This window comes from Pinus tabuliformis, chromosome 3_1, assembly GCF_031772625.1.
Source record: "Pinus tabuliformis cultivar Carrire ecotype Pingquan chromosome 3_1, CPIR1, whole genome shotgun sequence".
NCBI lineage: Eukaryota > Viridiplantae > Streptophyta > Pinopsida > Pinales > Pinaceae > Pinus > Pinus tabuliformis.
In genome coordinates this window covers 764,241,991-764,259,003 of record NC_142301.1, presented here as the reverse complement: position 1 = coordinate 764,259,003, position 17,013 = coordinate 764,241,991, and positions in this window count along the sequence as shown.

Sequence of the window (17,013 nt, the reverse complement as noted above, 5' to 3'; positions counted from 1 at the left end):
AAAAGAAAAATATTTTCTTTGGAATTTAGGTTTTTGTGTGTGCATATAAATTGGAACAATTACATTGAAAAGGGAATTGAATTTTGCACATTGTTTGTTGCATATTGTTTGCTGCACACTCTTTGTCTCTTCTGTTCTTTAGATATATTTTCATTGAATGAGAAAGATTTCATTTCTTCATGCTAGTTTTCATTTTAGGATATTTAGGTGACATTCATGGTGAGCTGCAAAACTAGAACATAATTGAAGATAAACATTAAAATTTATTGAATCAACCTAAGGAGCATTCGTAACATTAATGCAAACATTTAAAGGTCTAGGCTAGAGACATGTTCTGGGTTTGTTAAACGTAGGAGTTTTCGTCTTTTTCCAGTGTTGTTTCAAGGGGGTGAAATATTGTTCCATGTATATGAGTGTATAGGATCGTTCTCCATGTACCTTTGGGTATATTGGATAATGCTCCATGCACATATATTATATGGTAACACTCTCATTGAATGGTTACACATTAGACACCACTACTACAGACTACACTTCCATGTAATGTGGAAGTCCACCATAGGTTGCTATCCTTGCCATAGGTAACCGATTTGGAGAACTTGTATATCATGATACACTGAACACAACATTTAGGGAGATTTCTTGAACATATGTTAACTCGTTGCTTCTCAAAGGTGTATATTGTAGTTCATGGTTGATTGGTAAACCCTTTTGCCTATTTACCCCTTTTTCATTTATTTTTGTTGTTAATTTCTAAAATCAATTAACTCATTATGGAAGAACATCCTCTGCATGGAAAAAATCCTTAGTATATATTAGGTTGAGACTAATGGAAAGAATTCCTGAGTCCACTAGTCAAGTAATACCCTCTGACAAGAGTCCTAATCCTTTTCCTTCTTCAGGAAATGATGGTGTTCCTTATATGGCAACATTATCCCTTATCTGATTTACCATTGATTTGTTAGTTTGGTTGTTTTTGACCACTATGGTTCTGAATGTCCAAACTACACCTTAACTAAGTTCTCCTCCACCTTAACAATATCAACCTCAAGATGATCCTAAGATTTACCCTTTGCATTCTTCGAATTTTCGGTCTTCTTCCTCTTCTTCCTCTTCATCTGGTGAAAGCCTCAAAGTTAGCAATCAGGTGGATAAGAACAACAAGAAAAGGATGAAGAAGAGGAAGGAAAATAAGCAGGAGGCAACCAAGCAACCATTTCTACCCATGCAACTAGTATGGAGGAACCTTCCAATTAGCCCCGCAAAGTTAAATTCCCTTACATGCCTTGTATGGGTGATCACCCTCTTAGAGATTGTCCTAGTATTCCCAAGATACTAGAAGTGTGGTCCAAAGGCTTACATTGACCTTTGTCATTAGCCTCTGGAGATCATGTTGGTGATAAACCATCACCTAGTTATCATAATTTCAATGGGAAAAAGGGTAAAGTAAAATTTCCCTGTAAGTTATGTGAAGGGAATCATCCTATTCACCTTTGTCCTTGTATGGATGAAGCCTCGAAGGTGTTCAAAAACCTTATAGCTTATCAACCTCATATTCTGGCTATTTACCAAAAGATTTCTCCCAATCCTCCACTATTTCATGAAGTGATTAATCAGAATCTGTCTCTAGTTAATAACACTATCTGTGAACGTGAATCCCATGATTTTGTTTCCGACCAAACATTGGTTGAGAGAATTGTTGACTCGATTTAGCCTTCATTCGATTGTACTTTTCTAATAAAGAGTGAGGATGATGTCACTCAGGTTCTTCTTGTTTCTTTGGATTCTACGAGATAAGGGGAATTTATCCCATTCCCATGAAACCCCCTCTAAGAAAACAAACCATTACCTTTGATTGGAGTCGATTGACAAAACCCCATCTCCCTTCTTACATGCTTTTTATGATCATGGTAAAGGCTTATGATAAGAATACCAACACACTATTATAGACGAGGGATATTATGTTATTATTATATCATCCATTACTTGTCAAACTTTGCGTTCCCCCGAGCTTATGTCCGATGCTTTGAATTTGTTAGCTTTTAACAAAAGAACTAGTCAACTCTTAGAGATCCTTCCTTAGCTTTCTATTACCTTAAGAGGAAAAATTGTATGTATTGATGTTATGGTTGTCATGGGCCCTTTGGACATTAATTTATTCTTTGGATGTGACTATGTGTATGTGATGGGAGCACTTATCTCTTCACTCTTTCATGTGATGTGTTTCCCACATGATGGAAGGATTGTGACTATCGATCAACTTTCATTTGTTGGTCCTGATTTGACTGCCAATCATCCTAGTTCCTTGAGAATTCCAAATGTGCAAGTGGTATCTTCATCACCATAGGTTAATTATGTGTTAACCTATCCCATTCACATACCTACTGATGACAATGAGCCTTTGACTGCTTTCTCAACTTGTTTCAACCTATATCCAGTAGGTGATATGGTGAGTCATTTACTGGGGGCATTGGAGCCCGATCTTTCCATTAGATCCTTTGATATGTATCCATTCTCTAGCATTGTTCTTCCATATGATGAGAAACTATTGGAATCCATGTTCTCTTGGAGGCCATGATCTGATGGTAGATCAGAGTTCCTTGTCTTGTGTCAAGCTAGTTAAAAAATGAATGAAGGTTCTTCGGAGCAGACTTCCTTTTCTTGTTTCAAGCTTGTTAAAAATGAAACAAGGTTCAGAGAAGATTTCATTTTACTATTTCAAGTGCGTTAAAAAATGAAACAAGGTCAAAGAGAAAATTTTCCTTTTATTGTGTTGAGCTCGATAAAAAATGAAACAAGGTGCGATGAGAATAGTTCCTTTCTTTGTGTCAAGATCATTAAAAAATGAAATGGATCCCCTTTTAATTCGAGTCTTCAATTAGATCTCATAAATTCCTAGTGGAGCCTTTCACTTGATCTCATAAATGAACCTTCATTCCATCCACCTATTAGTATCTAGGAGTCTACTTAGGCACATGAAATGAAGCTTTGGGGACATCTATGTCAAATTGAGTCATAATGCTCGAGGCATGTAAACTTATTTCAAGCCTAGTTTTTATCGGGTTTCAAGCTTCTGCAAAAATTAAACCACTCTGAAGCATAATTTTTATTATGTTTCAATCTTGTGAAAAGATGAAATTGTCTTCAATTATTCTAAAGTATAGTTTCCCATGTCTCAAGCTTGTGTAAAAAATGAAACCATTCTCATCCTATTTCTTTTGATTTCCATTTTTATCATATTGTTTTTTCCAGATGAGCCTTGGTTTTCTCATTCCATCTTCACCATCTTCTTGGTCGATCATATGCTTTCAGTTGATTTTTAACCTTTCTTAACGAACCACTGCGATGAGTAGTCTTCTTAGCCTGCCTCTTTATCTCTACATATTTGGAGTAGTTCAATCACGACTTGAGCCAATTTATACCTTTGATACCACTCTACTCTTTAAATAGTGGAAACCAAGAATCTATGAAAAAAATAATTGACAAGAGGAAGACAATCAAAGACACATCACAATTTTTTGTCTTGGGAAAGCCACTGCTCAAAACCCCGACTATCTATTGCACTAATCAGAAATTTGAGTGATACTGCAAATGTTGTTCTTACAAGAACAAAATCGTACCAGTATGATCAACTCTCTGTGTCACAAGCCTACGCTAACCAACACTTAAAATTTTTTTGCTGTCTGCTGAGACCCTATTTCCTTTGCACAATTCCTGTGAGGAATAGCCCATATTTAATTGGGAATTCATTCTTCCATAATAGCACAATTGAAAAGTAGGCCCTCTTTCAATTTCAAGCATGATCTATACAACTCGAATCATTCTAAAACTGATAGTCCACTGTCCCTGCACTCTAGTCTCAACTAGGTCTTTCTATGAACTCACATGCATGAGTTTCTGATGATGAAATCTTCAGTTAGCTAGAGTAGCATTGACAATGCACCAGTGAACCAAATCACTACTAGAACTCTACTAGTTCCATAAACAATTAGAACTAGTTTAACTCTCTATACTTAGTCAAACTGGGTTATCTAATTACAACTCAAATAAAATCATCCTCGACCCCCAAAATTCAGGGAGAACATATACATGACTAAAGAAAGACTTCCAACTCAGAATTCCTAAGCTAATTAAGTCAATTAAACTTAATTAACTATTTACAAGTTTCTATGAGGATGGAATTCGATTTTAATTCACAGTTTACAAATTAAACTGAAATTTCTTGTTGCCATTTCTCAACACTCCCTCTCAACAAGAAATGGATTATCAGCTACCTCGATCCTGTCTCTGTGAAACTCGAATCTACATCTTGGTAATGCCTTTGTCAAAATTTCATCATCTTTCACCTCTATGGGAATGTACTCCAACAACATAATCTGCCTCAATAAACAATCTCCGATATGATGATATTGGATATCAATGTCCTTGCACCGATGACGAAAAACTGGAATTTCAAAGAGTTTGATACAACTCTGATTATTGCAATAAATCATAGTTGGATCCATCTACTGACCCAACAAACCAACCATAATTGTCCTCATCCAGATGGCCTTACATGTTGCCTAACTTGCAATCATGTACGTTGGTTTTGCCGAACTGAGTACAATTGATCTTGTTTTCCTACTGTAATAAGAAACTGTCGCTGACCCAATACTGAAGATCTCTCCTAAGGTGCTCTCCCTGTCGGATGGACTCCATTCCCAATCTGCATTAGTGAAGCTTTGAATATTCACTGCCTCTGTCTATGTATACCACAATCCAAATTGAGTAGTTCCATTAAAATATCTCAACACATGCTTTTCCACCTTTCAATTCTTTCCCTATACAATTCTAGTGCGTGTAAATATGATACAATCGTAAAAGTGATTTAAATTTTTCTTATTTACATGGTTCGTTCGGAATTTTATTTTTCAATGTACCTAAATTTTAGTCTACCCTTTGAACTTCAATTTGAATTTTTATTTTTACAAAAAAGTGTATTTTACCAACTCTGTTAAAAATAAAAGAAAACCTTTGTTATCAACTATTAGATCCAATTCAACAAAGAATCTCACTTGTAATTATTTTATTAATTAAAAAATATTATGAATACCCATAATCGAACTTTAAATTTATGATATTTTTTATTAATCTTATATCTAAAATAATGTTTTATATTTAAAAATTTAAGTAAACATTACTCCTAATTTACATTAATTGTATAATATTAATGTCAATTCAATTTTTCGGGGGCTTGGTTCTTCTTGTTTATTTTACACTTTTCACGATTAAAACTTTGAGCATGGTTGTTTTGGCTTAGAATATGGACTTAAAACTAATTTGAATTAACTATATAATAATGGTTTAATTTCAAATGGAAGTAAGTATTTTTTTTATGATTTGGATGAATTGCACATTATTTACTTCAACTCAATTTTCTTGAGATATAATTTTTTTGGAGTAGTTTATATTCTTAATTATTAGGTTTTAAGTTGAAATGGAAGTAAATATTCTTTTTTCTGATTTGGATGAATTGTACAATATTTACTTCAACTCAATTTTCTTGGTATATAATTTTTTGGAGTAATTTATATTCTTAATTATTACGTTTTTAGTCATATATATTTTTTTTAATTTTATATTTTGATTTTTTGGATATGAACTTGTGAATGCGGAATATTTATTTCTTTTCCATTAATAATTTGTATTATAAAATAATTTAATTAATAATTTGTATTATAAAAAAAAAAGATTGTATTGATTTTTTTCATTCCTCTTACAAATTACTATGGATATTAAATATCGATACTTTTATAATAGTTTCCATGGCCCCAAAACCCACAATTTAAATGAATTAAAACTAAATTTTGATAACAACAGAGAATACTAAAGCTCATTTTCATGGGCTATCCAAAAATAAACCAAACACACATAACATAAAAAACCAAAGGAACTCATACACAGAATGAATCATTCAGACTGAGAAGATGAGATAGTAGTTCAAAGTCTGACACTCGATCCTAAAGGTTCAGCTTTATCAACTTCATAATGCAAGTATCCCTCCATATGAGCAAGCCTTGCATCCACTTTATCCAAGGTGAACCATTGGTTTCTTAGTAATATGTTAATGTCTTCAAAGGTGACAAACACATTGTACCTCTCAACTTGTGTGTCATTCAAAATAAATTCCAACTGATTTCTCATCTGCCAATATAAAGCCATTGAGCTCAACTATTACTTCTTCCTTTGCCTAGCCTGTCCAGGGCCCCGAATCCAGGTAGACAGTTCATCTATAATTTGAGAATCTTAGTGGGATTGCCTCTTCACCCCGACTTGAATTTCCAACTTGCGGGTTTATTTTCTTGTCTCTAGTGACATTACATTAAAATATGTGGCAACAAAATCTTGAGTGAATAGTCTTTTCATCCTCTGTCCTTATGGACCACTACCTTCGCCCCCTCCGACAACGGATATGCTTTTTGGGCAGCATGGTAGCAATAGAGGGGCCATATTCATGACAACTGTTGAATATTCCTCTACCAAAAAAGCAACATGAAATAACACAAGAGATAGTCCCCCTCGAATTAAACACCAACCCACAACATCATCACTAACACTCATAATAAAAGCTACATAGTAGGAGGGATTCCCCAGTAATTTCTCGCCCAGACATTGATATTCCTGCCACATAAACCCCAAAATAAGACATATTCATTAAATTAACAAACGATAAAGATTAAAAGACAATAATCAATATACATATTTCTTAATTTGAAGTTATTTCACTATTGGATATTTTTCTTTTTTTCTGTTGGAATACAATGATAGAATTTGTGGCTAGATCAAGAATTTTAATTATTTAAGATGTGTTTTTGAATATATTAATTAATTTTACACTCTAAGATATCCATGGGGCGCTCAATTATTTTAAATTACAGAAATAAGCAAAGATTCCAAAAAATCCTTACTAATTTTCAGGAAAAATTGACTAGAAACATTGAAAAAGGTTGTTATTGATCTAAAAAACCAATAGATAAGGAAGGGAGAACTACATAATCATTTGGTGAACAATAGACTGATAAGATGCGGAGTTGTAGTGTTGTACATGCAAAGTGGTTGCTTTTCATGGTGGAATGAGCATGCCCAATAGAAAACTAGATGATCCAGATGACATATCAAGAAGGTTGGATGCATTTGGGGTTAAAATGTGCCAAGGGACATGTACCAAAGACTTAGCATGTGTAGGTGCAGATGAGTTTTTGGGTGGACAAGTTGGGAGAGAAAGTGGAACATGTCACATGATGCTTCAAGGGAAAGAACACAACCTTTGGAATTTAACCTTTGCAGTTTGGCACCACCACAAATTAGGTTGGCATTATCTATGGGAGAAAGTGTACATGAATTAACTACTATGTATCTTCATACACACATAAAGGAGTTATGTTGCTGACAAGTGCACATAGTATGTTGGGGAAACTCATGGTGCAATTTCATATATGTATGTGGTGGAGTGAACCATATGAAGCAAAAGCATATCTCGCAGCACACTCACCATATAAGGCACAAACCACAAAGATAAATAGATCACAAACCAGGGCAGTAGGTTGCTAGAATCCTACCCAGGTAGGGATAATTTGGTATGTTTCATGGGCTATAGCTACCAAGAGGTGCATACGTTTCGGTGGATCTCGTTGTAGGTCAAAGGATATAGATTGAGGCCATATGTTAAGTTAGTGAACCGAAGGGTAAAAGGACATGATTGGTTTGACATGAGGGTTATATCAAAGAGGATTCAAGTGGACTGTCTTTGGTATAGAACAATGTACTTTTTGGTTGAGTTGAAAAAATCTTGAGAAGGTATGTGGTTCTAGAAAATAGCCCCATGGTAGAATAAGTGATATAGGCCTTGGGATTTAATTCCCCTATATATATAACATACCAAGTAAATTTTGGAGTCAAACACCCAATTTCATTATAGAACCACTGTAGCCAACATGTGGGAGTAAGTTCCTAAATCAATAGATGTGACTTCTAGTTGTTGATCGGTTCATACTTATTCTAACAAGAACGCCCTACATTTTCATACTTTCTAAAACTGGTAGTTACGAATCCAATACAATGCAATATATGCTAAGGGAAGGGAAGAGTTACTTACAAATAACATTGAATTCAAAACTATGTATTAAAACCACTAGATGGACTCAAGACGTAAGAACCACGATATCCAAGACCAAGACTATATAATATATGTGCACATGGTCAGTCTTGTAGTTCATAGTCCCTTTCCTCTATCAAAACTCCTTTTAAATGGCACCTTATGTTCATAACATATGACCATAGGGTATAACCACCACCTCTGATCTTGAACCCCAACAACTTTTAAACCAAGGCACTTGTGCCTCCCCTTTAACATTTCAGGGAAAAACCTTTGGGACAACAATTTAGCTGTTAATCTCCACTCTCTAAAATTCCATCCTAGACCCCTGAGATTTAGATGTTCACAACACTTAACAACTTCACTTCACATCTTGTATTGTCAATATGTTTGTCCTTACCCTTGGACTTTGTCTCAGCCCATTGACCTTCCACCTTGACCTTGACCTCTGGGATGGGAAATGTTCATGACTTTTAATTGGTTTTCCTCCTCCCTTTTCTCATTAATATGTTTGTCTATTAATTATCAAACATAGTCACATGTGGAAATATTTAGGGATGGATAGTATAGGATAACAAATATTCGACACACATATTTTGTCTCCTCCATCTCGTTATGTAACAAGTTCCTCATAGTAACATAAAAAATAAGTGTTGGACCATTCTACCTTATGTTATCAACCCTTTCGTTCATATTCTTTTTATACATGGATTATACAAAGTATTAATATACGCACAAAATTCCCCTATGTCAGTGCTCCAATCAAATCCAACCATGGGAATAAACAAGATAACAATGTTAAATTAGTACACACAGATCACAGGGTAATCAATATAGTCAACTCTGAAAGTTTTCTTTTTATACACACAATCCCTCTTTCTCTGTTTCCAAGCAAAAGATAAATAAATAGAGAATTCAAAGCAAGTGTCACATATGAAGGGATTGATGACATAGGAGATCATGTAATATTCCTATAGATTTATTCTTCAAATGTTTTACCTTGTATAAAAGTCTCAAATACTATCCTATCCTACCTTTGAATTTTCATCCCTTATCCCTTGAGCTCATCCTCCGATCAAGAGTGTATCTCTATCTCTTATTGGTAAATGGATAAGAATTCATGAACTACCTCTCCTTCATATGTATTTACCTCATTCCACAAGCACATGGTTGGTTGTTGGTTTTTGGAGAGTGATTCTACCCTTATGTTGTTGATGTGAGATATGTTATTCCATGAATTAGGGTGATTATAGGTGCACTTTTTGGCAAGGAAAGGACAAGTCAACTTGGAGGAGTTCTTCTACAAGATCAACACCTATTTTTAGCTGTAACTCACTCCATTTTTATTAATGCAAAGATTTATTTTTTTCCCTATATATGATGTTATGATTTCATGTATTTCAGTTCCATGTTTATCTATTGAATAAAGTGATTAGATGTTGCCACATAGATCCCATAAATCACTTGCCCATGTTTTATGATTGTGTAGGTTCTAATTATAGTTATTAGAGTTAGTATTGGAGCATACAAGCCAAGGAAGGAGTGAAGCATATGATAGTTTCCTAGTAGTCTTCATCCTGTTATCTATTTACTTTAAGGAAAAAATTAGTCCCTTTGTATTTTTGTTGTTCTAGATCAGTCCACCAGGCCTACGAAATATACATTTGACCGCGGGTGTAGATTCTATATAAAAAATAAGAAACCATACTAGAGAACAGTGTATTCCCTTGGTGGTGTCTTTATCGATTGTTCTTGTCTTACCCCTTCTCCAGACCTTTGTAGTCTTATTCAGTCAAGAACAAACCTACAAAGGCATTTCGTTGAGTCTCAATTCCAATCCTTGTGTTAGAAATTTTCATGCCTAGACCAACACACACTATGGTCTTTTGATAGAGCATTAGACCACAATTCGTCCTTCTTTGTGCCTGTGTTGCATAACATAGTGCCTCTTTAGCACCTTCTTTGGCCCCTATTCATGCACACATTTTCCTTTGTTTTTATTTTCTCTCTAATCACCCTTGTTCTAGCTACTCTTCCTTGAGTCTCTGAGTGTCTTCTTGTCCCTTTGAACGCTCCATTCGGTTTTCTTTTGTCCTAGTACCTTTGGTAATGATTTGTTTAAACATGTTTTCTTTTGTTTTTATTATTAGGTTGTTTGAAGATTAATTTTGTTTGATCATTGAGTGCTTAGATGAATTGGTGTTCTAGTCATCGTTCTAAAAATCTTGTTTAAATAAGTAATTAGACTTTACATCTTATTTTTCTTCATTTTTGAAAATTAAGAGACTTGAAAAGAAAAATATTTTCTTTCTCACTTAGGGTATTTTGTGTGCATCTAAATTGGAACAATTACATTGAAAAGGGAATTGAATTTTGCACATTGTTTGTTGCATATTGTTTGTTGCACACCCTTTGTCTCTTCCATTCTTTAGATAGATTTTCATTGAATGAGAATAATTTCATTTCTTCATGCTAGTTTTCATTTTAGGATATTTAGGTGACATTCATGGTGAGCCACAAAACTAGAACAGAATTGAAGATAAACATTAAAATTTATTGAATCAACCTAAGGATCATTTGTAACATTAATGCAAACATTTAGAGGTCTAGGCTAGAGACATGGTATGGGTTTGTTAAACGTAGGAGTTTTCATTGTCTTCCAGCGTTGTATTACAGGGGTGAAATCTTGTTCCATGTATATGAGTGTATATGATCGTTCTCCATGTACCTTTGGGTATATTGGATAATGCTCCATGCACATAAATTATATGGTAACGCTCTCATTGGATGGTTACGCATTAGACACCACTACTAGGGACTGCACTTCCACGTAATATGGAAGTCCACCATAGGTTGTTATCCTTGCCATAGGTAACCGAGTTGGACAACTTGTATACCGTGATACATTGAACACAACATTCAGGGAGATTTCTTGAACATATGTTAACTCCTTGGTTCTCAAAGGTGTATATTGTACTTCATGGTTGCTTGGTAAACCCTTTTGCCTAGTTACCCCTTTTTAATTTATTTGTGTTGTTAATTCCTAAAATCAATCAACTCACTATGGAATAAAATCCTCTTCGTGGAAAAAATCCTTAGTAGATATTAGGTTGAGACTAATGGAAAGAGTTCCCGAGTCCACTAGTCAAGTAAAAGCCTCTGACAGGAATCCTAATCCTTTTCCTTCTTTTGGAAATATTGGTGCTCCTTATATGGAAACATTATCCCTTATCTGATTTACCATTGGTTTTATAGTTTGGTTTTTTTCGACCACTATGGTTTTGAATGTCCAAACTACACCTTAACTAAGTTCTCCTCCACCTTAACAATATCAACCTCGAGATGATCCTACGATTGACCCTTTGCATTCTTTGGATTTTCGTTCTTCTTCCTCTTCATCTGGTGAAAGCCTCAAAGTTAGTAATCAAGTCGATAAGAATAAGAAGAAAAGGATGAAGAAGAGGAAGAAAAATAAGCAGGGGGCAACCAAGCAATCATTTCTACCCATGCAACTAGTATGGAGGAACCTTCCAATTAGCCCCACAAATTTAAATTCCCTTACATGCTTTGTAAGGGTGATCGTTCCTTCTTAGAGATTGTCCTAGTATTCCCAAGATATTAGAAGTCTAGTCCAAAGGCTCACATTGACCTTTGTCATCAGCCTCTGGAGACCATGCTGGTGATAAACCATCACCTAGTTATCATAATTTCCATGGGAAAAAGGGTAAAGTCAAATTTCCCTTTAAGTTATGTGAAGGGAATCAACCTATTCACCTTTGTCCTTATATGGATGAAGCCTCGAAAGTGTTTGAAAACCTTAAAACTTATCAACCTCATCCTTCAGCTGGTTACCAAAAGATTTATCCCAATCCTCCACTATTTCATGAAGTTATTAATCAAAATCTGTCTCCTATAAATAACACTATCTCTGAACATGAATCCCGTGAGTTTGTTTCCGACCAACCATTGGTTGAGAAAATTGTTGACCGGATTTAGCCTTCATTCGATTGCAATTTTCTAATAAAAAGTGAGGATGATGTCACTTAGGTTGTTCTTGTTTCTTTGGATTCTACGAGATAAGGGGAATTTATCCCATTCCCATGAAATCCCCTCTAAGAAAACATGTCGTTAACTTTGATTGGAGCCAATTGAGAAAACCCCATCTCCCTTCTTACATGCTTTTTATGATCATTGTAAAGGCTTACGATACAAATACCAACACACTATTATAGATGAGAGATATTATGTTATTATTATATCATTCATTACTTGTCAAGCTCTAGGCTCCCGTGAGCTTATGTCCCATGCTTTGAATTTGTTAGCTTTTAATAAAAGAACTAGTCAACTCTTAGAGATCCTTCCTTAGTTTTCTATTACCTTAGGAGGAAAAATTGTATGTATTGATGATATGGTTGTCATGGGCCCTTTGGATTTTAATTTATTCTTTGTGTGTGACTATGCGTATGTGATGGGAGTGCTTGTCTCTTCACTCTTTAATGTGATGTGTTTCTGAATTGTGACTATTGATCAACTTTCATTTGTTGGTCCTGATTTGACTTCCAATCATCCTAGTTCCCTAAGCATTCCAAATGTGCAAGTGGTATATTCCTCACCATAGGTTAATTATGTGTGAACCTATCCCATTCACATACCTATTGATTACGATGAGCCTTTCACTGCTTTCTCAACCTGTTTCGACCTATATCCAGTAGGCGATATGGTGAGTCATTTACTAGGGGCATTACAGCCTGATATTTCCATTAGATCCTTTGATATGTATCCATTCTATAGCATTGTTCTTCGATATGATGAGAAAATCCTGGAATCCATGTTCTCTTGGAGGCCATGATCTCATGGTAGATCAAAGTTCCTTGTATTGTGTCAAGCTGGTTAAAAAATGAATGAAGGTTCTTTGGAGCAGACTTCCTTTTCCTGTGTCAAGCATGTTAAAAACGAAACAAGGTTCGAAGAAGATTTCTTTTTACTATTTCAAGCACGTTAAAAAGTGAAACAAGGTCTCAGAGCAAAGTTTCCTTTTATTGTGTTGAGCTCGATAAAAAATGAAACAAGGTGTGATGAGAATAGTTCCTTTCCTTGTCTCAAGATCATTAAAAAATGAAATGGATCCCCTTTTAATTCAAGTATTTGATTAGATCTCATAAATTCCTAGTCGAGTCTTTCACTTGATCTCATAAATGAACATTCATTCCATCCACCTATTAGTATCCAGGAGTCTACTTAGGCACATGAAATGAAGCTTTGGGGACATGTACCTCAAATTGAGTCCTAATACTCGAGGCATGCAAACTTATTTCAAGCAAAGTTTTTCTTGGGTTTCAAGCTTGTGCAAAAATGAAACCACTCTGAAGCATAGTTTTTCTTATGTTTCAATCTTGTGAAAAAATGAAATTGTCTTCAATTATCCTCAAGTATAGTTTCCCATGTTTCAAGCTTGTGTAGAAAATTAAACCATTCTCATCCTATCTCTTGTGATTTCCATTTTTATCATCTTGTTTCTACCAGACGAGCCTTGGTTTTCTCATTCTATCGTCACCATTGTTATAGACATTTTTGTGCCTTACAGCATGAAGCATGAAATGTCCATAATCTAAGGGATCCAAGGTCCCTAAACATGTTGTTCCTACCCCTAGAGGAACAAGGTCAGCAAACCATAGCACTGAATAAAAGTTCTCCACCTGAAAACACTCAAAAACAGGGCAATTCTGGATCATGTCAACTGCTCCACTGAGCATCTGCGCTGAATGTCAACTGCTCCACTGTCTACCTGCGTTGAATGTCAACTGCAAAGAAGGCTACCTGTGCTGGGCGAGTTTGGACATGTGGCACAGTCATTCCTCAAGGTGTCAATGCCCAGGAAGCTTCCAAAATGACACTTGGATCAAGGAATTCGACTGGTGATGAGTAAGAGGTTCTAGATCTCCAAGTGGAAGCAAGAACCTCCAAGTGGACTCAAGAACTTAAGAAGAACTGAAGTGAGAGAGGACACTAGTCAGCTTCATGCCAGCCTCAAGCTGACTCATCATTTCTCCAAAACTCCTATATATAGATCTCTATCATGAGGTCTAGAGGGGCTGGAATGTTGTGAATGTAAAGAATTGCTGTTGGTTTGAGTTTAGAACTATTGGGTGATTTGCTTTGAAGGAGGTGAAGAGGAGATTTCTTTCTGCTGGGAAGGTGATGCTGGATTGGGCCTCTTATGGTTGTATCACTTCCTGGACTTTACTTCTTCCATTAATAAAGCATTTGAGGTTCTTCTATATGCATGTGTCTCAATGATGTATTTTTATACTTGTGTATTTGATTTATTCTAATCCTTGAATCAATTATGAATGTATGCTTCTTGTAGTTTTCCTCTCTTGCCATTTTGCAGGATCTTGGTGTAGCTGGGCCAGTGAAAGAGCAAGGAGCTGGGAGTAAGTAGCAAGGAGAGAAGATTGGATCAACCATTAGCGGAAGACATCGGTTAGTGGATCTCTTTCTCCCCTATTTTACTTTCATAAAGAAGAAATCTTAGATAGCTTTGCTTCGATTGTTGCTGATGTACTATCACCCTTAGAGTGGGATAGGGTCATTCCGTATTGGATACTTTTCCCAACAACAAATTGGCGACTCCACTGGGGAGCGTATCTTGTTGGTTGTTTGTGTTTTTGCTATTCATTTCCTAAACACAGGGAGTACCGAATCGAACTGCATTTGGATCTTTCAAATGCAAAGTAGAGGGCAGCTACTCTAGCTCAGTTTCTGGGCATGTTTATGATTTGAAGAGCTGATCCACAAGGACTCTGAATAGCTCTTAGTGATAGCTTTTCATCCTCCTTTTCATCCTTTAGTGTTTACTTGATTGATAGCTTTTGATTTGGCCAAAAACTGTTGATTTTTGAGCAATCTGTAACCCGGAAACCAAGAGAAACGAGAGTTTCTCTCTTCATTGCAGGCACTGTGAAGGCAATCTACATTTCATCGCAGGTCCCGAAGGGGCTACCTGCGCTGAATGTCAAACTGACAGTGTTCTACCTGCGTTGAACCAGTTTTGCCTTGTGCAACTGGGGTTCTCTTCTTTCTATTGCCCTGTTTTCATCCTTGTTTTTGCAGCCTGTTATCAGTCAATGTACCTATCTGAAACCACCTTTCTTTGCCACTATTCCGCCTCGGTTGTATAAAGAAACTATATTTGTTCTTTTTGTATTTCTTACATCATTTGCAGTTTCCCATAACGAAAGTGAACTAGTCTTGCTGTGACCTCTTAGATCTAGACCTGTGATAAGTGTCGTTTTGATCTTAAGAGTTAGTTTGTTTGCTGTTCATAGCTGATTGAGCTTTTACTTTCGTCATATGGTTTGAATTTATGTATTTATAGTGTTGAAACAAGTAAATCTTCAGGTGTCTTTGATTTTGGACAAAAGCTTGTTTGCTTTCACTTGAAATTGAATTCAAAGTTATACAACAGCTTTCTTTTTGTAGTACATCAACATTAAGAAAGAGAAAAGAAATACCTGCATTGTGCATTTTGCATTTGATAAGTTTGCATGTTGATTTAGGAAAAAGTGCATTAGTGTGTGCTCTATGATCTGTGTGAAAAGATGATGTCTTTCTTTTCCCTCAGTAGTTAAGATTTTCAAAGTTGAAAGATTGAAAAGCTTGCTTATCATCTTAGACTGCATTTAGGAGTTGTACCATACATCTCATGGTGATTTAAAATAAATTGAATTTACATAACAACGCTTTGAAACATAACGCAAACACATAGAGGTCTAAGCTAGAGACGTGTTCCGGCGTCGTTAAACGTGATATCTTAGCATTGAGTGGTTGGGTGATTCCTCCACAGTGAAGCAATAAGTATCTATACGGACTTGTGCTCCCACGTACCATCGCGTATATATTGGGAGACCCCTATAGGAACAAAGCCTTTATCCATAGGAAGCCGTGTCGGCCGTGCTACTGATCGCAATGCAGTGAACACAGCATTCACGAAGATCGACCACCCGTACCGTAAAACGTATTCTGTGGTTTTGCGAAAAGTTTGGCACACCCTCTGCCTAGAACTCCAGAGTAGTTTCTTTTGGCCTTTTTCAAACTCTATAACTGAAAAAGTCCATCCGAGAATTTGTCACTTCGGGCTCGTTAAAACATCGAAGGAGACTAGAGTCATCTTTAGCTTTTTCTCGACTCTTAAAAAGTGAAAAAGCAAGTTGTGTCTAAAGCGTCGTTATAAAATTTATTTTAAACGGAACATAATCACCTCCTATTCCTGCGTTGATCTGTAGGTCTAGAACATGGAACACACCAACCAAGGAATTCCACATGATGGAAATCCTAGTCCTTTCTCCTCTTGGGGAGAAGTTGGTGCGCCCCACATGGCCACATTGTCGCTTTGAGGACTGACAATTGGCCTGCCAATTTGGCTATTCTCAACCAATGTAGTTCAGAACACCATGGTTCCTGAACAGTCGAGTCAACAATTAGATCAGTCTAGAGCTACCCACCAGCCTTCTACTTCCTATAACTCTTCCTCCAATCCTTCATCTTCGCAAGGTAGAGCCGGAAAAAGCCAAGCTCCCATGGAGAAGAAGGAGAAGAAGAAGAGAGAGAAGAAGAAGAAGGAGCCTAAGGCGACTGGGGGCAAGCAAAAGACATCTGACAAAAATCCACACACAGCACAGACCGGGCCTAAATCGCCATGTGTCATATGTAGAGGAGACCACTTCCATAGAGATTGTCGCTGTATTCCCCGGATACTAAGGGACTGGTCCCCTCGTTTGCACAGTTTTGGGAGCATCAACCTCTGATAACCATGTTGAATTCTTGCCGTCAGCCAACGAAAGTGAAGGTTCAAGACAAAGAGGGGGAGCAAGATCCCC